The sequence below is a fragment of the Diabrotica virgifera genome, chromosome 9 (assembly GCF_917563875.1).
Source record: "Diabrotica virgifera virgifera chromosome 9, PGI_DIABVI_V3a".
NCBI lineage: Eukaryota > Metazoa > Arthropoda > Insecta > Coleoptera > Chrysomelidae > Diabrotica > Diabrotica virgifera.
In genome coordinates this window covers 40,171,075-40,190,623 of record NC_065451.1, presented here as the reverse complement: position 1 = coordinate 40,190,623, position 19,549 = coordinate 40,171,075, and the positions used below count along the sequence as shown (strand labels likewise).

Genomic DNA, 19,549 nt, shown 5'->3' with positions numbered 1-19,549 from the left:
CCAACTTAGAACTATCAGTAACTCCTTTTTTTTTGTTTTTTTGTCCGTAAGTAATAACTGCTTATGGCGTTATTATATTGTGTTATCTCTGGAATAAGTCATGAATGAGAGACTTTATGCATCCAAGTCAAGGATAACATGTTAATTTTTATGGCGTTAATGATGCTAAGACATCATTATTCTTATGTTATTCGTGGTGTTAGTCTAGGTTGAAAGAAACCTATGCATCCGAAAAAACGGTAACATATCTTGCCCTATTTTTGTGTTTTTATTTTTTTTTGTGTCTACGATGACGAATTGCGTCGTTGTATTCTTGTGAATTTTTTGTGTTATGATTAACGCGTCCATGTCTAGATTGTAAGACATGTATTGATCGTTAGAGAAAGCCTAAGGCCTCTGAACGATATTACGATATGGTGACTAACAAATGTGGTTTTCATTTTTTTTTGCTGTTTCATTTTTTTTATTTCCGTTTCCGATTTCAAACTGGTTAGCACGAAGTTGAAATCGTGGGGGAGGCAGTGAAACAGGCTGGAAGAATCACAATCTAAATATCGCAAAAGTCCGTCTCTGCGTTATAGATAGAAGTAAGACGAAATGTACTTCCCAACGCGTTTCTCTTGGGCCACCCACAAGAAAGCGGAAGGATTAATATTTTAAGAAATTCTAGACGCCTAAGCTGATAATTTAGCTATTGCAGGCGGTAAAATCACAAAGACACTTTAGAGCTCGAAGACAGCTTTCCTAAGAATTATTTACTTTGCACAGGATATGCCTCATAAAAAGAAGAATAGGAAAGATTGCTAAGTGTTTGAGTGATAGAAATCTCAGAATTCCACAAGGTTACAACGCAGTAACTTTCGTGGGAATCCTTAAACGGTTACAAAAAGGACACTCGTGGTGATTGGCCGAAAAAGAAACGTATGATCATAATAAGGCTGGTCTAAACATTATTTCCCAGCTATGTGATTGGTACGAAAATTTCGGAATGATGATTATTGGTAAAATTAGGTGATGGCTGTGAAAAAGGGAGGTGAATATAGAGAGCAGAGAGGAATCTTGTCCGAGATTAGGACAAGAAGGAATCAATTAAGTTCTAGCGGTCATGCAGTGAAGACCTGCATTTTTTCTTGTCTGTGCCTAAATAGGCAAAATGGAATCTTAAAGATTCTGTCGTGAAAATCGCAAGTGCGATATGTTGTCTTAAATACCATACCGGTATATTCTCTGTGTTGTGTCCGGTACGATAAAATAATAGTTTTCTTAGTACGGCGTGTAATATGTTTCGTTCAAACAGAACTTAGTTCAACAGTTGCGGATAAGACTTCCGTTTAATATGTCTCATATAAACCGCACTTAATTCAATCTTCGTGGAACGCAGTTCCATTTTTTTTAAGACAATGGTCTAAATAAAATATGTTTAATTATCAAGTCAGTGAGAAGTATCACTAATAATCATGAATGCAGTTATTTTTCTTTTCATAAAACAAAAAGAACTATGGAATTTTTATTTTTCGTATAATATGATAACAATTATGTAACAGTACTTTAACTCTAAAAATGAAAGTGAAAAGTGAAAGTGATTTCGTCGTATCCACAACTCTGGCGAGCTAACCCGATTCCAGCAATTCAACAACAACGGATTATCACCAGGTATTTTGCAATAAACTGTTTCGTTCCTTTTCCTTTTTTTTTGAACTTTTAAGATGCAACGCGAAAGACTTATTTTTTTTTATTTTTCTAATCAACTCAGTTTAATGACTATTTTCTATCTAAATAAATGGTAGCTATGTTAAAACTTATTTCGTCTTTTTCTGTTCGCACAATCCATCTATGTATCCTTATTGTATTAGGAAATGCAGCCTACTACAGACAACAAGGGTAAGTACCATTAGTAGTCAAAGGGATACCATTTTTTTCGTAACATTTTTGTAATTTTTATATAGATAAATAGCAATAGATTCTGATCTATTAATGGCGCCCAAAAAATTAATAATTTCTTTTCTTTAGCTTAAATATTGTTGTATGAACTCACACCCTAAAATCTCTTGATGATTAGAGCCGCCGGTGCGATTTTAAATTATGTAGCACGTATTTTTTAAGTTTATGTACATCACATGTTTATCTAATTTGTCGTGCTTCAACATGACACTAACAGTAGTATCGTAGCTGTTGAAAGGTACAAACGTTATTTTGACAGTCCGTTTAATTTTGGAAATAACAGTGGTAAACTATCTGAAATTAAATTTTTAAAAGTAGTGCACATAAGTTAAAGTGTTATCCAGTCAGTTTGGTGAATTTGGCTCCAGAAAAGTGCATCCAGGGCTGTGTAAAATTCATCGTATTGTTAAATTCATCGTATTGCAAGGTCAGATATATTTACATTATTTACATTAATTATCTATCACTCCCACCATGCCAACTAGTCAAACCTGCGCTAATTGTTTGAAAGCGATAGACGAACGTGAACGTTCCGCCCTAAAATGTGATGCCTGTAAAGAGGAATTCACCTAGCATGTACTGAGCTTCGCCAAGACGATCGCACAACCAGATGTAAGGTGCGAGGAATTAAAATTATTTGTAACGGCTGCTCAAGCAATATAGAAGCGTTTTCAAATTTAAAATCCGTTCTTAAGGAATATAATGACGATTTACAAATAAAAATTAGTCAAATAGATGAAAAGGTCGCTGAAATTTCAACGAAATTCAATGATCTAGAAATTAAATTATCATCCGCTGAATTAACATTCGTCACCACAATTTGCTCTTATTATTCCAGAATTATTCCAGAACAAGCAGGATTCAGGCCCGGAAAGTGCTGCTGCAGTCAAATTCTTAATCTACCCAACATATTGAAGATGGTTTTGAACGGAAGGAAATAACAGGAGTAGCGTTCATAGACCTAACTGCCGCCTATGATACAGTTAACCATCAACGGCTACTCGCAAAACTCTACGAAACTACAAAGGATTTCCGACTAACAAGGTTAGTGAAATGTCTCCTCCAGAATAGACGCTTCTACGTAACGCTCCAGTCCAAGAACAGTCAGTGGAGGGACCAAAAAAATGGGCTACCACAGGGAAGTGTCCTCGCGCCGATTCTATACAACATATACACCAACGACCAACCCATACACCAACAAACAAGGCAATTTATTTACGCTGATGATACAGCGGTGGCAGCTCAGGGAAGAACCTTCAATGAAGTCGAAGTGAAACTGACAGATGCCCTGGGAGACTTAGCTCTATACTATGATAAAAACCATCTGAAACCCAATCCTACAAAAACCCAGATATGTGCTTTCCACCTGAGAAACAAGCATGCCCGAGGGTCGCTGGAGGTGGAATGGCGTGGTCAGATGCTGGAACACAACAAGACGCCAAAATACCTTGGCGTCCGTCTGGATAGAACTCTCAACTCTCGTCCGTCTTACCGATACCACTGTCAAGATGTCAAGAAGAAAGTAAGTGCCAGAAATAATATCATCCGCAAGCTAACTAATACAAAATGGGGAGCACAACCACACTCTCCGCACTTCTGCCTTGGCATTATGTTTTTCGGCCGCGGAGTTTGGAGCACCAGTATGGGCAAACTCTGCTCACGCAAAGAACGTCGACGTGGCTCTAAATGAAACGGTCCGTATAATATCGGGTTGCCTGAAACCGACACCTATCGAAGAGGTATACCCCATTGCTGGAATTGCTCCACCACCTATCAGGAGGAAGGTCACGTCAGAGGTAGAACGGTAAAAGCAGGAGACGGACCGAAGACACCCCTTATATGACCACCAAACTCAGCCAAGCAGACTAAGATCTCGGAAAAGCTTCCTGAAAACATCAAGATCCATCCCCGAAGCGCCAGAGACGCGCCGAATACACCTATGGCAAGCGTCAGCTACCGCGACACATTTTCCTCCCTCGGAGGAAATGGCTGCTGGACACAATTTACCGTATCCGACTTGGAAAGCGCTAAACATACTAAGAACCGGCGTTTCACGTTGTGCTAGTAACCTGAAAAAATGGGGATACCAGGAGGACGATACCTGCGACTGTGGCGCGGTTCAGACCAGCCGGCATCTACTATCATGCACAGAGATGAGAGAGACCTGCACAGAACAAGACTTAATTATAGCAAATGACAGGGCCATGTATGTGGCCAACCATTGGAAATACAGAATTTAAAGTTGTTGGTGTTCCGGACACGGAAAGTAAGTAAGTACCACAATTTGCTAAAAATATCGCCAATGAAGCCGTCGATCGTATTAATCGTGCCAAAAATGTAATTGTCAGAGGCGTACCAGAATCTACAGGAGATATTCAAACTAAAAAAGATGAAGACAAAAAATTTTTGCAGGAAATTTTATCGACTGTAGAATGTAATGCTACTCCGGTTACTTTCTTTGGAGTAGGCAAAGTTGGTGATAGATTTTCTAGAATGATTAAAATGGTAATGAATAATGAGTATGAAGCTAAGCAAATTCTACGAAATAAAGGGAAACTCTTAGAAAAAGCAAAAACAAAAAATGTATCCATTGTTGACGATAAGACACCTATGCAAGTTAACGTTTTAAAAGAATTGCGATCTGAGTTAGAGACTAGAAAAGAAAACGGAGAGCAAAATTTAACAATAAAATATATATGTAGTATACCAAAAATTACTAATTTTCGACAATAATATTAAAGAAACCTGCTTTTGTGACTGGCTCTGCTTTTATACCAATTTAGCGACATTACATTCTAAATTAAAGGAACTATTATGTTATATTCAGGATTTAAAACCTAAAATAATACTAATCACCGAGACTTGGCTGACACAAAAAGATTCTGACAATTTATACAATATAGATTGATACTATCTTTACAGATTTCATCGCAGGAATCGAAGAGGGGGAGGAGTGTGGAATAATTTCATAAACATCATTGACAACTACAAAAGACTCAACACTACAAAAAAAAACTTACTATAGGGTCATTTCATATGAAATCAACCAATAAAATGGTGACTTTGGATTTTCATCTTCCCGATTTTGATAATTTTTGGTACACTTATTTTACTTATAAATTAGATGAAAAATCTGAATTTTCAAATTTTTTGGTCCAGTAGTTTTTTTGTAATTAATTTTTGAAAATTACAAAATTACCAAATTTTGCTCTTACATAGGTATAGAAAAATAGGAATATCTGTAAAACTACTTATTGGATATGCATGAGCGATACCTTGTTAAAAAGGTCTTTTAAAGGCCTTTCAAACGATGTGTCACATGACACATTTTCAAAATAAAAAAATTGAAAAAAATTTTGAAAAATTTTTTTTTATTTTTTTCAAAAACACCATTTTTATTTTTTTTCAAAAAAATATATATTTTTTGCCAATATTTTAGTGAGATACTGACCAAATTTTAAGATGGAGAAATCATGGGTTTAGGTACAAAAAATAAATAAAGTTTTCAATACACATGATTTTACCTTAAAAAATTAACTTTTTATTAAAGCTAATTTGGTTTCTCTTGGTTTTTGTAAAACTTATTTTGTTTCTATGAACCACTTTTTAAACTAGATACAAAAACTTGCATGCTCACGTTTTAGCTATTCCACACCTCAATTTCCCTGATTGGTCAGTCTTAGAAATAAATTAGAATACATGTTTTTGCAGGAAAAATCCTGCATAAAAGAAGCACAGGAGTAAACTCATTTTTAATTTATTTGAGCTCAACAAATAGACGTTGGCGTATCTATTGTGGTGTAAGAGTACGTGTTTAAAACTGTAAAAAAATTGCAAGTGTTGTTTTTTGAAAAATAGTGATTTAGGGGTTACGGCAAAACAATGTCTGAAAACCAGGCAAAAGAATGGTACAAGTATTCAACTAAGTGTTGTGATCCATTTAAAACTGGAAAACATTCAGGAATACTTAGAAATGTTACTGAAGCCATGTGCAATCGCGTCGACATAAAAAAAGGAATGAAGATTTGTGATGGGTGTAGGCTAAAGTACATGAAGACTTTGAAAAATGCTGAATCTCCTGAAGCCGGGTAAGTTTTAATTTATTATTTTTTTTACAAAAGTAAACATCTACATTGGATTTTTTTATTATATAGACATGAACTTTCTTTATTTATATTAAAAAAATATTTTTATTTATTTTATAATTTTTTTGTAACTTTAACACTTATTCAGTTCTTTTTTTTCAGACCTTCAACAGAAAATCCATCCCCCAATTTTAAAGCCGAACCTAAGGTTGGACCAGACCTGTCTTTAGAGCTACTTAATCAATCACTTGAGCTTTTAGGAGAATCACCAATTAAAAAGAAAAGATTGACAATGCAGAAAGCGGAAAAGGTTAAAACTGTTATTGAGAAAAAATTAAGAGAGGAAAGACGAGCTGAAACTGAAGAGCCACCTGTTGAAGCTGTAAAAGAACATGAATGCGAGATGGTACAGCAATTAAAGAAGAAATTTAGGGAACTTACAAAAAGGAGCGAGAAAATGCATTTGCTATCCTGCCTGCCTATTAGTTGGAGTAGATCAAAAATAGTGAAAGAATTCGGAGTCAGTCAGTATATGGCAAGGGCTGTTAAGCAGATGGTAAAAGAAAAAGGGATTCTGTCCACCCCAAATCCAAAGCCAGGAAAAACGGTTTCCCCTGAAATAGTCAAGTTAGTTACAGAATTTTATTTAAGAGAGGACATAAGTCGTATGATGCCAGGAAAAAAAGACTGTGTTGTGGTCAAGCAAGAAAACCAGAAAGAACACGTTCAAAAACGCTTACTTTTAGCCAACTTAAAAGAAATTTATGCCCTATTTAAACAAGAGAATTCTGAAGTTAAAGTTGGATTTACAAAATTTTATGAGTTAAAACCAAAAAATTGCATATTAGCAGGACAAAGTGGAACACACTCAGTATGTGTTTGCACTATTCATCAAAACATTAAATTAATGATTAATGGTTCAAAACTGAATAAAATAATTGTTAATGAAAATAACAAACCTAGCTATCCGGATTACTATGCTTGCTTAACCAAAATAATGTGTAATCCCCCAAATATTGATTGTTATTTGGACCGATGCTCAACATGTCCTGGCATAGAAAATTTGAAAAATCATCTTATGGAAAAGTTCAATGAATCCTTCATTGATAATGTTTCCTACAAAAAGTGGATTTCTGTTGACCGCTGCAATATGGAAACGGTGATTAAATCTACAGAAGATTTTGTTGAAGACTTTGGTGAAAACCTTTTAAAATCAAAAACACACTCATTTATTTCAAACATTCAAAAGGAATTTTATAATGAGACCAAAAATAATTTAAAAAATGGAGAAGCGCTCATTACGTCAGATTTTGCAGAGAATTACTCATTTGTTGTACAAGATGAGGTACAATCGTACCATTGGAATAATTCGCAAGCCACCCTGCACCCATTTGTGATTTACTACAGAAATGAGCAAGGAGAAATAAAGCATATGAATTATGTTTTCATATCTGATTGTTTAATACATAATACAATAGCTTTTCATTTATTTCTAACTGTGTTGATACCGGAATTGAAAAATGAAATTATGAATCTATCAAAAATATTCTACTTTTCTGACGGATGTGCCGCTCAATATAAGAACAAAAAAATTTTTTAAATCTGTCCTACCACGAAAAAGATTTTGGTCTTACAGCTGAGTGGCATTTTTTTGCCACATCACATGGTAAAAGTGCCTGTGATGGTCTAGGAGGCACAGTCAAAAGATTGGCCACTAAGGCCAGTTTGCAAAGGCCTTACGAGAATCAGATACTAACACCAGAGCAATTATTTCAATTTGCCACCGAAAATATTCACGGAATCACTTTTAAGTACTGTTCAACTGAAGAATATAATGAACATACTCAAAAATTAGAACAAAGATTTGCTAAAGCCCAAACAATACAAGGGACACAAAAAGTGCATGCGGTTATTCCTTTTTCAGAAACACAAATCATAACCAAAAATTATTCATTAAGTTCTGATCAACAAAAACAACTAATTCAGAAAGATTTGTCAGAATTAAATCAAATGGAACTTAAACTAATTGAATCTGGATTTGTAACGGTGGAGTATAACAATGCTTGGTGGGTGGCTTGTATTATAGGCAGAAATGATGAGACAAATGAAATTAAAGTTAGTTTCTTGCATCCAAACGGGCCAGCCCCTCCTTTTATTACCCCAAACCTAAATCAGATATTCTAATTATTGAAAGAAAAATGATTTTAAGAAAAGTTCAACCCATTACCGCTACAGGTCGGACTTACACACTGACAAAGGAGGAAATGTCAGATTCCACCCACATTTTGGAAAGAAAAATAACTTTGAAAAATATTTAATTTATTTGAAATTTAGAGAAGCGTTTGTGTTACTTATAAAAAATTATTGTTTTCTATATTATAGCATGTATCTTTGACTTTTATGTGTTTTACTTAAAAAAAGCTACCATTTTTTACATGTTTGAATATTGTTTTATTTTTTTTTTCATATGGAACCCATCATTTCTCCATCTTGAAAATTGGTGTGTGTCTTAGTAAAACATTGAAAAAAAATATATATTTTTTTCAAAAAAATAAAAAATGGTGTTTTTGAAAAAAAAAATAAAAAATACTTTTTTCAATTTTTTTGAAAAAAAAATGTAATTTTAAAATGTGCCATGTTATACATTATTTAAAAGGTTTTTAAAAGACCTTTTAAACAAGGTATCGCTCATGAATTTCTGATAAGTAGTTTTAGAGATATTCCTATTTTTCTATACTTATGTAAAGGCAAAACTTGTCAATTTTATCATTTTCAAAAATTAATAACAAAAAAACTACTGGACCAAAAATTTTGAAAATTTAGATTTTTCATCTACTTTATGGATAAAATAAGTGTACCAAAAATTATCAAAATCGGAGAGGGTGTCTGCCAAACCCCTGGTTGATTTGATATGAAATGACCTTATAGGAACAAACTTAAGCCATGGATTAACGGTGAATTGATATCACTTATAAGACACAAAAGAAAATTATGGCGAAAATACAAACGTACAGGTGATACACGTGACTTGCAAACTCACGAAAATTACACAGGAATTTTAAAAAAGTATATTAATGAAGCCAGAATGGCATATGAAGAATCTATTGTAAGTTGCAAGGACTCTAAAAAACTGTATAAATATGTTAGGTCTGCTATGTCTTCTAAAGTGTTCATTCCACTGTTAAAAAATAATGATGAAACGATTTGTAAGAATATCAATAAATACGAATAGTCAATAAAATTTTTTTATGTTTATTAATTGTTCCAGGGGAGGAAAAGACAAGGCCTCTCAGGTCGTTAATCAGCGAAATCCTTGTCAGAAGAACGGAGGCGAAAGAATAAGACTGTCAAACACTAGAATTGGAACCTGGAATGTTCAGAGTATGTTTCAGCCTGGTAAGATGCACAATATTATTCAAGAAATGAACAGGTTGAATATTGATGTACTGGGTATCAGTGAAGCCAGGTGGCCCAACTCAGGTTGTTTCTCAACAAATGAAGCCACAATATATTATTCCGGTAGCGAGGACAATCAACATCGACACGGCGTGGCAGTCATAGTTAATAAAAAATCTAATAGAGCAGTAGAAGGCTTTTTCCCTGTCTCAGAAAGAGTAATGGCATTAAAGTTAGTGACATCTCACGCCAGATTGAACTTGATACAAGTGTATGCTCCTACGGCGAATGCCTGCGAAGAAGAGGTTGAATTGTTTTATCGGGATATCGAAGAGGCACTGAAAATAACGAAAACTAGATTTTATGTTTTTATTTTTTATCTCAGGCGCATCAAGAGCTAGCCAAAAACTTTCATTAAAAAAAGTTGTAAGTTCCAAAAAGATCTATAAGAAAAAATTTTTTTTTAAATTTTTTGGCGGGAAATTAGAATTTTTAGAACAATTTTAAACTTTTAAATGACTCTGAAAAAAAACTAAGACACTCGTTTTTACGAAAATTAATTATAATGTGTATTTTTGCGCAATCTTTCACCCTGCATTTTTTCAGACTTTTAAAATTGGTGAAACGTACCTTTAAAAATAAAAAACCGCATTTTTTTCAGTTTTTTTTTCGTATTTTGAAACAATTTTATACATATTTTTCAAAAAAGGTAACACTGTCACTAGAATAGGTAAAAAACTGAAAAATAATTGGGGTTTGCTTAATAAAATTTTTTTGTAAAGCCATCCATTTTCAAAATACAGGTCGTTGAAGAAAACAAAATTTTACACATTTTTTACGATTTTGCTGAAACTACTGGCAACATTGTAATAAAACTTGGCGGGATTTAAGAGCTGGTTATTGTGCATATTTTGACATACAATTAATGATTTGATATTCATCATTGGCTCGCATAGGGGTAATGGTCTGAACTTTTTAAAGAATAAAGATAGTACGCCACTGACATATTTCAAATTAACAATCGTTTTTTAATTTCTCGTTCAATTTGTGACAAAAAATGTATCTTGTTATTTTTTCATACGACGCGCCATTTTTATTCAAAAAATAAAAGATCTTAACCCTTACAAAGTATTCGAACTTCTAGTAGTTTCTACATCTACATACATAATAAACTCATACATCCATTATCAAAATTAATTCGAATACTTTGGAAGCGTTAAGATATTTTATTTTTTGCAGCAAAACAGCGCGTCGTATGAAAAAATGAGAAGATAGATTTTTTATTGCAAATTGAACGAGGAATTCAAAAATGATTGTTAATTTGAAATATGTCAGTGGCGTACTATCTTTTTTTCTTTGAAAAGTTCAGACCATTACCCCTATGCGCGCCAATGATGAATATTAAATCCTTAGTTGTATGTCAAAACATGCACAATAACTACCTCTTAAAACCCGCCAAGTTTTATTACAATGTTGCCAGTAGTTTCGGCAAAATCGTAAAAAATATGTAAAATTTTGTTTTCTTCAACGCCCTGTATCTTGAAAATGGATGGCGTTACAAAAAATTTTTATGAAGCAAATCCCAATTATTTTTCAGTTTTTTACCTATTCTAGTGACGGTGTTAAATTTTTTGAAAAATATGTATAAAATTGTATCAAAAAAACGAAAAAAAAAACCGAAAAAATGCGGTTTTTTATTTTTAAAGGTACGTTTCACCAATTTTAAAAATCTGAAAAAATTCAGGGTGAAAGATTGTGGAAAAATACACATTATAATTAATTTTCGTAAAAACGAGTGTCTTAGTTTTTTTTTTCAGATTTATTTAAAAGTTTAAAATTGTTCTAAAAATTCGAATTTCCCGCCAAAAAAATAAAAAAAAAATTTTCATATAGATCTTTTTGAAACTTACAACTTTTTTAAATAAAGTTTTTGGCTAGCTCTTAATGCGGCCGAGATAAAAAATAAAAACATAAAAAGCCTAATTAGGCTCTAGGGGGGTCACGTGACCATCTAGGGGGCTAAAAATTTCAGAAAGTGAGTTCCTCTATATGTGCTAAAAAGTGGCCTATATGGAATTTAGATTGGGTTGGGGGCACTTTTCACCATCTTACCTGGCTAGGCCCTTTATAGCTCAGGCGTATTACCCAAAGAATGGTTAACGTCGATCTTTGTTTGTTTCCCCAAAAAGAAAAACGCAAGAGAATGCGCCGACTACCGCACCAACAGCTTGATGTCCAATGTGCTGAAGTTGCTACTGAAAGTCATCCATAACCGAATATATCATAAATTGGACATAGATATTAATGATACACAATTTGGGTTTCGCAAAGGCCTAGGAACGCGTGAAGCTCTTTTCTTATTTAATATCCTAATACAAAGGTGCCTAGACGTCAATCAAGACATATATGTCTATTGACTATAATAAAGCTTTCGATAAAGTACGACATGAACAATTAATGAATGTCCTGAAATTAAAGAAGGTAGACTACAATGACCTCAGGATCATATCTAATTTATACTATAAGCAGCGAGCAAAAGTACGTGTTAACGAACAGTTGTCAGAGGAAATTGAGATTAGACGTGGGTTGAGACAGGGATGCGTATTGTCTCCAGTTCTCTATAATGCCTACTCGGAAGAGATCCTAAAACAAGCTCTTGAGGGTGAAACAGCTGGAATAAAGGTGAACGGAGTTCCCATTAACAATATTAGATATGCGGATGACACTGTCGTCTTAGCCGAAAATATTGAAGATCTTCAGAGACTGGTATAGCGACAGGTATAGAGACAATAGCGACATATAGCCAAGAATACGGTTTAACAATGAACATCAAGAATACAAAATTTATCAGAATATCTAAAACTCAAAGAAATGACGAGAATCTCCTCATAAGTAGACCAATATGCATATCTTGGAACAATGATCAACTCCACAAATGATTACTTCCAGGAGATTAAAATTAGAATAGAAAAGGCTAGAGCGAATTTTAACAAAATGAGAAAAGTGCTCTGCACAAGAGATCTAAGGTTAGAGCTAAGAATAAGGTTGGCTAGGTGCTACGTTTTCTCGACTCTGTTTTACGGAATGGAAGCTTGGACCTTGAATGCGGCATCAATGAAAAAACTGGAATCATTCGAGATGTGGGTAAATAGAAGAATTCTAAAAATATCATGGACAGAACACGTCACAAACAAAGAGGTTCTGAGAAAGGTGAATAAAGAAATGGAAGTCTTAAATACAATTAAAACCAGAAAATTGGAATATCTCGGACATATTACACGTGGAGAGAGATACAACTTGCTCCAACTCATTATGCAGGGAAAGATTCAAGGAAAAAGAAGCATAGGGAGACGCAGAATATCGTGGCTGCGCAACCTGAGAGAATGGTACGGATGTACATCAAACGAACTTTTCAGAGCAGCCGTCTCCAAGGTCCGAATAGCTATGATGATGGCCGACCTCCGTCGCGGAGATGGCACTTGAAGAAGAAGAATTGTTTAAACAAAAAAACGATTTTAATAGAAAATGCTTAAATTCTCTTGTTTTTTACAATGTAGAAACTTTTTACGGTTAGTAGCTAATGATATGAACTATACATAATCTTACTTTTTACGTTATGCTTCATAAATAAACAATAAAGTTTCAAATTTTGAACGTTCATATATTCATTTATATAAGAATCGGCACCTATTCGTGTCAAATTTCAATACGATACGACACAAACTTCAACCAGAACTCGAATTAAAAAAAAATCGTGTTTTTATCGTATTCTTAGAAAAACCACCGGTAGAGACGTTTTGAGCTACAATTAACATTAGAATACCTTTTGGCGTATTAATTATCAATTAAAAGCTTTTCTTTAGTTCAAACGTTTTGATCAAATCTTGGACGTTAATTTGACTGCCTTTTCTTCAATGCAAATGACTAAAAATTTGCAGACATGCATTCGCGGGAACAATACACGAATAGTCAATAAAAAAAATTATGTTTATTAATTGTTTGAATAAAAAAACGATTTTAACGGAAAATGCTTAAATTCTCTTGTGTTTTACAATGAAGAAACTTGAAACTTTTACAGATTGGAGCTAACTACTGTAGATAATTTTACTTTTTACGTTAATTGTTTACGTTATGCTTCATAAATAAACAATAAAGTTTCAAATTTTTTGCCGATTCTGACGACTTTTCATGTTTGTAAATCATATGTTTGATACATACTTTAATAAACATGACGATATATTTTAATGTTTGAAAAGTCTAAGTCAAGTAAAAAATAAAAAAATATGAAAACAAAAATTTTTTAGGGAACGCTTTTCTTTAGTTACGAGTGACTAAAATTAAAAATATAAAAAAATCAACTAAAAAGCAAAAAATAAAAATAATTCAAAAAATCTGACACATTCGTCAAAGAAAAGCGTGGGGCGAAAACCGTTTATTCGATGAATTCGGCTTTTATTTGACGAATGTGCTAGATTTTTTCAATTATTTTTATTTTTTGCTTTTTAGTTGATTTTTTTATATTTTTAATTTTAGTCACTCATAACTAAAGAAAAACGTTTCCTAAACATTTTTTTTCATATTTTCTTATATGGATTTAAATCTAGAAATACAATCCGAAAGTGTTAAAATACATATTTTATATTCACGAATTGAAACTGTGTTAAGAACACTTTTGGATTGCTATCTAAAAAAGGATTATTTAGATAAAACTTCCATTGAAAATATAGAGTAGAAAAATCCTGATAATTTTTTGAACATAGAAAATATTTATCTAGGTGTCTATGTAACAGGTGCAATACATAATAACGAACATAGTTTAAATCAAACAGAATTATTGAATTTCAGAAAGAAGTGTTTAGATTTTTCCATAGAAGGTTGTTCGCAGATTTATAAAAGATTTGACAATACAAATAAAACTGTTGCTACTTTAAAACACGTGTCTCTAATATCACCAGATGAGGTCATATCGAAAAAACATACATCTTTGGGACCTTTAGTCTTCCATTTTCCCAACTTGGCAATTGATACATTAAAAATGACATCGATAGAGAATGGCGTACTTTAAGAAATCTTGATTTGAATAAATATAAAGATTTAAATGTTGAATGGGTTGCATGTGAGAGTTCATTTTAAATGAAGAAAAATAAAGACGTACTGTCAATCAATGATTGAGAGTACGTCTGTCTTTTCTTCATATAAAGATTTAAGTGTGCAAGATTTTTGGGTAGAAATTGGAAGACTAAAAACAGGTAACGATTCCGTTATGTTTCCCACCCTATTCAACTTTGTTTTTAGTTTGCCACATTCAAGCGCCAGTGTCGAACGCATTTTTTCTAAAATTAATCTGAACAAAACCAAAATCAGAAACAAATTATCAACGGACAGTTTAAGCGGCATTTTACATAAAATTGTATACCTCTATTTAATGTAAAAAATCAATGGGAAAATCCCAACAGTTGGCTGTATACCATAGTTTAAAAAACCAATACAGAAGTAAAAACTTCGAGATGTATTCTGGTATAAAATCGTTTATTTAAAACTATAAAATGTCATCGATTGCAGAACGTTTTCGTTCTAAACAGAACATCTTCAGTGCATCCTGCCGAGTATTTTGAAACTAGCACACTGTAAATAGTGTTAACATCATCATATATGGTTTACATAATGTAATATGTTAAAATGTTATGACTACAAGTCGATGTTAATGGATAAAGTGGAACACATGCTAAAAGGGTGCCATGGTTCCCTGCTCGAAGATGCTAGGTACTTGCCAATTCAATGGGCACAGACCAACTGTGCCCATTAGTTGGTCTGTGCCCATTGAATTGGCAAGTACCTAGCATCTTCGAGCAGGGAACCATGGCACCCTTTTAGCATGTGTTCCACTTTATCCATTAACATCGACTTGTAGTCATAACATTTTAACATATTACATTATGTAAACCATATATGATGATGTTAACACTATTTACAGTGTGCTAGTTTCAAAATACTCGGCAGGATGCACTGAAGATGTTCTGTTTAGAACGAAAACGTTCTGCAATCGATGACATTTTATAGTTTTAAATAAACGATTTTATACCAGAATACATCTCGAAGTTTTTACTTCTGTATTGGTTTTTTCTATTTAATGTAATATTTTTGTATTGTTATATCCACTAATAACCCTGCGCGATTGATGTGGTTTTGTGTTTAAATAAAAAAAAACCCTTGTCGATGCAAAAGCGACGATATTTGGTGTAATTACCCATACTGAGTTATGTCAAAAACATATTAACGACAAAAATTATGAACAGTTTTGTTGGCTTCAAAAATGTGAAGTAAAAGGTTTACTGGTTATAAAAAGGTGACAGGCTGATTTAAAAGAAAGGTTTTCTAATTTAAAGCATTGACTTTCCAACATGGATGATGCAGCTAATGTTAGTGGATATTTCTGACTTACCAAATACGCAGTATTTGATATAAGAATTTTTGGCATGGCTAAGGTGGGAGATGACACATAAAGGTTGGGAAACACTGGTATAGATGAAGCTATGGTGACCTATGCGCCATATTTGCAAACATTTTATCCGGGGAAAGCCAATTTCATTCATGATGTGTTATTTGAGTGACGACTCAAAATATGGGATTGTCATTTTGATTTTTGTTTAACTACATTCGAAACAAACATGAGGAGTTTCTTGCGAATGGTTTAACAGATGAATGTCGTAACTTGGTTTATTTGTGGTTTTGTAATAAAAAAAAGAACACAACCAAATATTTGAAGTTACCGAATTTATAATAATATCATTGTTTCATTAATATTTGATTATATAATTTCCGTTTTTCACTAAACTGTTTATTGCATTCCAAACAATCAAAAGGTTTTTGACTAACATGAAGTCTTAAATGTTTAACCAAACTCTCCTTCAGGGGCGGCCCGTGGGTAGGCGCCGCCTACCCTCTTCAAATGTAGTACAATAATATAAATTATTAATATAAATTACTTACTTTAAAATTGTAATTTATAAATTTTGACACAATACCTACAATAAAAAAGCAAAAATTATCCAAATTATTTTTAAAAATATCCAAAAAATTTTCTCCGAAGTTATAATTATTGTACGCTCCTTGTAGTATCAGTAAGTGCATATTCTTCCTTGGTCAGGCACTCGGGAACGTAGCCTGAAATAGAACGACGCCAACACTGAATTGACGTGCGATCTCTCTCTGTTTACACGAACTAAAGGCCTATGTAAGTCTGCTGGTACGGGCCCGATTTCTACGAATTTTGAAAGTGGATAGGCACAGACTCTTATAGCCGAACCTACAAAATTTTATCAGTTGCTTCCATGGTGTGTTGTGAAACTGTTTTAAATAATTGTTTTTTGAATTTGGCTGTTATTAGTAGGTTAAGTATTCAACAAAAATAGGTAGGACAATTTAAATTTGTTTATGAAAACTGAATAATAAACAAGTAAATTTGAGATCGGTCTATTGAAGGGCATTTTAATTTTATATTAATATATTAACGACAAATAAATATGTGAATAGTTATTTGGACCGCGTTATGCATAACTCGACTAAGCGCCAAATTCAAGTTTTTTGGAATAATGCTGCCATCTATCAAGTAATGACGTTACCTATTTGGGAAAAAATCACCAAAGCCTAGAAATCTGTATTTTGGAAAATATTTTACTTTTAGCTAAACGCCAAATCGACTAAATGTCTGTAAACATTTGACAATACCCGACTAAGTGACTTAGATTTAGCATAATAAGACTATGCGACATAATATTGGCGCTTGGTCGCCTTATGCAAAAACGGAAATCGGCGGGATTTTGGCAGCATTGTTTCCGTCTTGTTAATTTGTTAATTCAGTTCAGTCTGTTGAGCAATATAAAAAGTGTCGCGTTATATTTTTTATAAAAGTTGTGTTTAAAAGTGTAAAAAAGCGTGTAAATATGTTGCAGAGGACTGCTCTAATTTTAAACCGTGCTCGAGAAATAACAAACGAGGAGAAGGTAAGTTATTTTGTATTGTAAAAATTACCAGACATTATTTTTGAGGTGTAAATTAAAAACTTAAATTTTTACAGTAGTTTTGTTTATCTTTATTTACTTTATTTATAGGAAGAAGGTATTCGGCAAGAAACAAGTTCGCTTCAGACTTATACCAACTTAGAACCGTTACAGGAAGTTGATTTTAACTCAGCAACAGATATTAGTGAGGTATGTTATTATAAGTTTTAATGTTTAACTAAGTTTTGTTAATTTTTACTTATTGTTATTTATAGAAAGAAAGTACTCATACAGCAGCTGTTTCCCCAAAGACTTACAGCGATTTACAAACGGTTCGGGAAGTGGAATTTAATCTAAAATTACCAGACATAATTTATGAGGTATAAAAAACCAAATAAATAGCAGATTTCTAAATTTTTATTTACTTTATTTGTAGGAAGGAAGTAATTCGGATGGATATTCAAACAAGGAAAATGAAATAGGTGACGTAAGAGTAATGGATGATAATCAAAATCAAGAAGAAGACCGACAGTCGGGTCGGAAAGAATATCGTCAAGATTTAAATTTTGTCAACAGAGATATTAATGAAGATAACAATATAGTAGAGATGGAGCAATCCGATAAAGGAGAAAATGATGGGGAAAAGAATGGCGTAAAATCTAAAGAAAAAAAAAATCAGGGCCGTCCAAAAAAAGGGAGAAAGAGAAAGTTCCCTAGTCAGAATAGAGAAATCCGCAAAAACACTGCATTCAAAATAAATCATACTTTACACAAAAAGGAGAAATGAAACTAAAAAAAGAGTTTCGTCAGTATTTGTGCAAATGCGACTGTCTATCGAAAGTTGGCATTGAAAATGCTAAACAAGAATACGACAAATTTTATGAAGTAAGTTCGCATGATGCTCAACGTGCCTTAATTTGCGCCATGGTTCAAGAAGGTCCAATAAAAAGAAAAAGAAAACAAAATTCTACTAAAAAAATGCACTCCAGGGTGTACAATATTAATGGCCACGTAGTTTGCAAAACATTTCTGTTGCAAACCCTAAGAATTTCGAGTGCAAAAGTGGATAATGCCTTAAAATCAAAAAAAAGGATAGAAGGAGTTAAAGACTTAAGAGGAAGAGCAGGCGGAAAAAATAAAATATCAGAAGAACGATTGCAAGAAATATTAGAACATATTGAACAATTTCCAAAATATAAGTCTCATTATGCAAGGGAAAAAACAAGTTCAATGTACTTACGAGCAGACACTACATTGCCCATTATGTACGATTTGTACAAGCAGCAAGTTAATAATTCACCTGTGTCGTTTTCGAAGTACAAAAACGTTTTTTTAACTCATTTTAATTTCAGAAGAAAACCACTGAAAAAAGACACTTGTAACCTTTGTGACAAATTAGAAATTCTAATAAACAACAGCGCCACAGAAGAACAAGTTAAATATAAAACTGAGAGAGATAACCACATCGATTCCGCTGAAGAAGCAAGACAAGCTTTAAATGCAGACAGAAAGAGTGCAAAATTTGACGAACAACTTAAAGTATTGTGTTTTGATATGGAAAAAACACTGCCTCTTCCCCGTATACCTACAAATGTAGTTTTTTACAAACGCCAACTTTGGCTTTATAATCTAGGTATACGTACAGCTAAACATAACAAAGGCCATTGTTATGTGTGGTTAGAAGGCGAAGCCGGCAGAGGGGCCCAAGAAGTTGGCTCTTGTTTATTTAGACATGTGTTGAAAGCTAGAGATATGGAGGCATGTAAACATTTAATTTTGTGGTCGGACAGCTGTGGAGGGCAGAACCGAAACATTAAAATAGTTTTGATGTTAAATGCCATTTTTGATGTGCATCCTTTACTGGAAAGAATCACTTTACGTTTCCTTACATCTGGCCATAGTTTTTTGCCAAATGATACAGATTTTGGTGACATTGAATGCGCCTTAAAATTCCAACAAAGAATGTATTCACCGGTAGACTACATGAATGTAATGAGTTCGTGCCGAAAAAAAAATCCTCTAATCGTTCACAAAATGAAGAAGGAACACTTTTTCGGTACTTGTAATTTGGAAAAAAGAGTCGTCAATAGAAAAGTGGATATCTTTAATAATAAAATTAATTGGCTT

General features: G+C 33.2%; 1 long non-coding RNA gene across 2 annotated transcripts; it reads left to right on the top strand.

Annotated features, from left to right (window-relative positions):
* Window positions 1–17,231: 17,231 nt before the first annotated feature.
* Window positions 17,232–18,152, top strand: LOC126892496 (uncharacterized). 2 transcript variants are annotated; one of them, XR_007700875.1, is made up of 3 exons: window positions 17,232–17,632; window positions 17,698–17,802; window positions 17,859–18,152. It is a non-coding gene; the product is annotated as an uncharacterized LOC126892496 (long non-coding RNA). The 2 variants fall into 2 exon arrangements; XR_007700874.1 differs by lacking the exon at window positions 17,859–18,152 and having other exon boundaries at window positions 17,698–17,836.
* The last annotated feature ends 1,397 nt before the right edge of the window (window positions 18,153–19,549 follow it).